The 6,229-nt window shown below is 42.1% G+C and overlaps 1 pseudogene; it reads left to right on the top strand.

The window, feature by feature from the left end:
- The first annotated feature begins 2,803 nt into the window (after positions 1-2,803).
- Positions 2,804-6,229, top strand: part of LOC143651343 (vacuole membrane protein 1-like) — a 39,249-nt pseudogene continuing 35,823 nt past the window's right edge.

Below are 6,229 nucleotides of genomic sequence, written 5' to 3'. Positions count from 1 at the left end.
TTTACTGTACCTGGTTAGGGGTCTTAGCAGGCCCTCCTCAGGTAGTTTGGAGATCCCAGGATAGTGAGAGGAACCAGCACTTCCACCCTCAATCATTTTATTAGTTCAGTTTCCTGAGGGTTTCAAACAAAGCCAATAAGTAGTATAAAGTACATATTTTTGTAAAAAGTTTTACTATTCCCCATTCTAACTGTTTTCACTGTTTTATTATTTGGTATAAATTTCAGAGAATAAATTTTAAATATAAATCATGGTGTTAGCAACACACAGATCCATTCCATGAGGCAAAAAGCATAAAGAAATATAAAGCAAGGGAAACTTGAAGTGTGGTTCCTGTAAGACAAAGCAGAGAACCAGGGTCCTTATGATGGTCTTTCTCTGGCACCTCTCCAGGCACCTCTCCTGGCACCTCTCCTGGGTAAGACCTAAACCACAGGTTCCATCTCCACACCCAAAACTGGTGGCAAATGAACTGGTCATTGATCTAACCCTTCTTTATTGCTCTCTGTGCTCAGAAGGTTTACTGCCTCCACAAGCCCAATTTAAAATAAACATTGTGGGGGCATGGGTGGTTCAGTGGTAGAATGCTTGCCTTCCATGCAGGATACCTGGACTGGATTTCTGGACCACCCACCCCACAAAGAAACTATCACTGTAAGAGACAGACGTCTTTAACAATAATGGCTGTCCTCTAATACTTTGAACAGAAAGCAAAACCCCATGTCCCTATGAAGAAACTCCCCCTGTGCACAACAGTCCTCACTTAAACAGCTCATGAGGCATCTGCAGATCTCCTGCTGGCTTTGTGCAGGGCCAGGTCTACACATCTGGAAGAGCAGACCCATGATTGAAGTGGTGGCACTGGAAGACTGTGTCTAGGTCGCTCTCACTCCACAGTGGTTTACCCTCCAATTTTTCCAGCACTCAGGTTCACATGCAATTCCTCATTCATAGTGTGATCAAGTGACCCTATTTAATATTTTGATCCCACATCTCTTTCCAGTAATACTTTTAAACCAAGTCTCTTGTTGAAGTGAGAAGATGGTTCCTCTGGAAGGAGGTGAGATCAGTGCCAGGCTTCCAGGATGTGCAGAAGTAACAGGTGCAGAGGACACACCTAGAGTCCTCTTCCCTGCAGACAAAGAAGCCAGTCTGATAGGGACTCTTGGACAAGGAGCATCAGGCCAGCAGGATGTCAGCTGCTCTCTGGTCTTAGCCCATTTTAAATAACCTGGAAGCAGATGCAATCTCAGTTGGATTAATTAAGAATTTCCTCTCTCCAGAGCATGAACTACTAGGGCTTCTTCTCAGGTGTGGCCCTTCTTAAACCTTTCCCAAATCTCAAGTTTAGGTCAACATGTAGGCCAGCAGCATTCTAACTGGAGATGCAAGTGGGAACGAATGTGCTTTTAAGCTCCTTGGTACATCTCATTTCTTTACTGTTCATGTTGGGGTCTCTGGCTTTTTTATGGGAGTGGGTAGGAAGTTAATTATATATATGTTCCCACAATTAAAAAAAATAGAAAAAAAGAAAGGACAACTAAAGAAGTAATGGAAAGATTATGGGAAGACAACTGAATAGGAAGCTTCAAGAATGAACCCTTCCACTGGAACAACTATTAAACAGACATGAACTGTCTAAATCAACTACTTCAATACTCCATAGTCCAGAAGAACACTGTACAGCATCCAGAGAATAGCAGGAAGAAGAGGCTGGCAAATTACAATTAAGTATCAGTTGTGCTGGTCTCCAAGTGTTGTGTACCCCAGAAAAGCCATGTTCTTTAATCCTGATTCAATATTATATGATGGACTCTTTCCATGAAGACTGACCCAATTAATTGTGGGTGTGACCTTTTGATTAGATGGAGATAGACTCTGCCCATTCAAGGTGAGTCTTGATTAGTTTACTAGAGTCTTTTAAAAGGGGAAACATTTTGGAAAGAACACGGTTGCTTCAGAGCCAACAGAGCTGCAGGCATTTGGAGATGCTTAGGGTGCCAGCAGAGAGAGCAGAAGCCTAGAAGTGGATGTTTGGAGATGCAGGGCCCAGCAGACATCATCATGTATCTTCCCATGAAGTGCTAAGCAAGACAGAACATAGAGTTGTGTCCCAGAGGAATTAAGTGTAGGCCCACAGACACTTGGAGAGGAAACTAGTGGCATCAGAAGCTGGAAGTAAAGGGACCGGGATAAAGACCATCACATTCCAACCACAAGCTTTCCCATGTGACAGGTATTGGCCTTTCTTGAGTCAAGTTATCTTTATCTGGATTCCTTAGTTTGGACATTTTTGTGGCCTTAGAACTATAAACTTGTAACTTAATGAATTTCCTTTTTAAAAGCTAGTTGATTTCTGGAATATTGCATTCTGGCAGCATTAATAAACTAAAACACTAGTTAACTGTTTTCTCCACACAATGGTTACATTCACTCAGCCCCTATTCTTCCTGCAAGCAGCAGCGGGATCTGGCCCCTGATGTAGCTTATTGGTGCTTGAAAGGGACATAAAAATCCACTTTCTTAAGACCCAGTGTGAGATCACTGATCAGAGTTTTTGATTAGGTACTTTTGATGAATGACAGCCCATGTTACAGCCTCTCCTGCAGACAGAGGCAGCTGTGGGCACTTAAAGATCCTACACTTGCCCAGACTGGAAGTGACACATGCAAGTTCCTGTTGACCAAAGCCTGGTGACAGATGTAAGTTGATCAGGAGCTGCTGCCAGGATGCTATGATCTGAAGAAGCTGGAGTCAGAGCAGGAAGATCCTCAAGAATTACTGCTCTATGAAGTGGCAGAGAATGGAAAAAAAATGTGACCAGAGATGTGTAGGAATGAGCAAGGAGCAACATAATGGAAACTTCACAGATTCCTCTTCACTGAATAATAAGAAGAGAAGGGATCAGGACAACAGGCAGAATATTGTCCTGTGGTGACAACCACTCATTACTTTGCTGTATTTTTCTCTGAAAATCTTAGTATCTTAAAGGAATGGACCTCAAAATTATGGCATCATCAGAGCATTGTAGTATCTCTTTTACTTCTGCTTTCCATGCTTATAACTATGTATTATGTTGAAGGAGCACATCAATAGTATCTGCAACATACAGAGAAAATTTATTTTGCATGCCTACTGGATAGGTTTAGGAATTTTGTCTTGGTTGGACTTGGAGCAGGGCTGCACACCATCCTGCTTTATCTGGGTCCACATACAGCTTAAGTTACATTAGCTGCTTATGAATACAATTCAGTGAATTTCCCTGAATGCACTATCCCAACCAGATTATTTGTCCAGATGAAGTGGGCATTGAAGGAGCCATTTCTTTGTGAAACATCATCTCAAAATTTCCAATTGAGGTCAGTATATACGATACTGGTACAGCAATCAGAGAGCTGTTTCCATGTGCTCACCTCTCAGGTGCTGAAGCAGATGATGAAGTATATCAGGAATTCAAAGAGATGCTATAACATGCAGAGGCTGTGCAAGACTTTGTCTCCCAAACTGAACTGGAAGTTCAAAACCTAGTACAGAAGATTGATTTTTTTTTTTAAATTTTGGCCAATGTTTCAATTTCAACCCCCCCCATTTGATCTGGCTGGAATAACATGTGGACACCTTCCTGAACCTTTTTGGACCTTCTTTGGGACAACTCTAATTAGAAGAACAATAATTAAAATGCATGTCCAGAAAATTTTCATTATAATAACATTCAGCAAACATATAGTGGAGAAGATGGTGGCTTACATTCATGCTGTCCCTGGCATAGATCCTTCTCTGCAGAAGCCATTCCACAAATACCTGGAAGCTCAGTGGCAAAAGCTTCACCACAAAGTCAAATGGGTACCCACCAGGAAGAAAACTGGTTATCTTGGATGTTTTAGAAGTTGGTCATTGTTATGGTGTTCCTACATCCTATCCATCATTAACTCCCTGGAACAAAATTATGCCAAATAAATTCAGCAGTGGTTGAATTCAGAGGAGAAAACCAAAATTTGGCAATCCAACAATATCAATTTTCAGTGGCATTCCAAATCTTCCAATGACTGGGGATGGTTTAATTCCATCACCTCCCTTTTTGGGGGGCATCATGCTCAGGGCAGGCAATGGCACAGGGGGCCCTTGGCTTTTGGGAACTGGGGGCTTCCAGTGTCCCTCTGCTCCTGAAAGTTGCCAACATCTCCCAGCCATATTCATCCTCCATAAGGGAAGTTCACAGCATGGTTATTTGCTTCCTCAGGAACAGTAAGAAAGAATTTTCCTGTAATTAGCTAGGAAAGTCATTAAATGAAACATAATTCTGAAAATGGCATCCCATCACCTTTGTTATATATCATAAGCTAATAAAGGGAGAGATGCCCCATTGTTGTTGCCATGTTTCATTGGTTAGAAAGAAATGGCACAATTTTGGCGACCAATGCACAGCAATATAGTGGTGCTGTGAACAATTGATTGTACACTTTCAATTATTACGTGGTATGTGAATACATTCTCAATACAATCACATTAAAAAACATAGAAAACACAAGTCCCACTTGCATTCAAAGGGTGGACTGTGCAGGACTGGGGCTCACAGGGGTCATCACAGGGCACATCTTCCACCCTCCATAAACATCCACAGTTAACACCTCTCGTGAGAAAGCGCTGCCAAATTTTTTAGGTAAAATGTGTGAGAAATATGAGCATTTGGTGCTGCCTTTTCATTTTCTCTCCCCTCACCCAGTCCTTAGTTTACTTTCTGACCTGGGGACAATTCTGCGAGCAACCACTGCTCTGTCCCAAACCAGATTCCCCTGAGATCTCTGACCATGGTCCTGAGCCAAATCTGGTTCCTGGCTCCACTTCTTCCTTAGGCTGTGTTCTCTGTCCATGACTCCTCTGTCTTTGTTAATAAGACCTCCAAAACAAAGTCCTTGGGAGACCAGATTTTCTCCATGAACTTCAATCCAAATGACAGAAATCCAGAATTGGACAAAAGAATCCAATGGTTTTCTTAAGCCAGACATTACAGAACTTTTCAAAAATCTAAACAACCTCACAGTTCACAGTAATTTTTATTAATTCCAGAAAATATAAGTAATTTTTATAAATACATGCTGTTTATGCTTAGATGTGATTTGGATTAGTAATGGTATTTATAATGTAATTTGTAGGGAAATATTTTAATATGCTTTATTTTTCATTGATATGATAAATGTTGGTAGATATTAACTACACAAATGCATATTTATTGAGATACTTGATAAGTTTGTTAGGAGTATAGAGGGGGCTAACTCCAATAATTTTGTGAAACCACTGACCCTGGAAGAAATCTTACAAAAAAGAAAAATTGTGGTTTCTCCCACATGGGGAGAACTGTGAGGTATATTTTACCCTCCTTATATTGTTTACTGGTTCTTGGATCTGGGGATGCCCTGCACACATGCCCAGTGGGTTCCCCTGGGAATGATGAGCCACCATCCCTGTGGCCTCACTTTCTCCGCCCTTTCTCCCTGGTCCTCTGAATTGTTACAACTCAGAAGGTCATCAGTGTAAAGATTTGTGTTTTGGGCCTTCCTCTGTAAACTTTCCTTTTAGTTCTTTTTCTTGTCTTCTTTCATGTCATTCATTTCCAGAACAATGTCTAATGTAATTCATGACTTTAACAACAGCCCTCTGAGAGAGGGAAAGACTGTGAAGAAATGCTGAGTTTGCTCACACCTGACATGTGGCTCCTGGAGGACAGAACCAATGAAGCAGAGACAAGGCTCAGTGGTGGGAGTTCCCTGATGACCCTCATGGGAACCAAGGACACACATTCCCTTCCCCAGCTCCAAACCACACCTGCCTCCCAGCCTGATGGCCTTTGATTGGTTGTCCTCCCACTTCATCATTGTGTTCTATGCTTGGATATTGTCTGCTTCCAGAATAGGGCCTAAAAGGAAATCTATAAAAAGAATGGGTCCTCTAAGCTGCTGAAGAGAAAGTCCCATTCCCTGCCCTAGAACTAGACTTCCCCTGCAGCTCCCTGAGCCCTCAATGTGAGCAATTACCAAAACACCAACAGTACTTTCCTGCACTCAGTTTAGGACCACAGGGCTGGAAATGTGACATGAGTGGCAGGTGGAGGTTTTGAAAGATTGTCTTCAGAACTTTCTCACCCCAGACTCCTAATGCCTCTACCCCACTCCTATTAGACTCAGGTGTGTAGGCTCCATCCCGTTCACTGAAGGGCACGATGTCCCTATGT

The sequence above is a fragment of the Tamandua tetradactyla genome, chromosome 12 (assembly GCF_023851605.1).
Source record: "Tamandua tetradactyla isolate mTamTet1 chromosome 12, mTamTet1.pri, whole genome shotgun sequence".
NCBI lineage: Eukaryota > Metazoa > Chordata > Mammalia > Pilosa > Myrmecophagidae > Tamandua > Tamandua tetradactyla.
This window is presented reverse-complemented; position numbering and strand designations above follow the sequence as displayed.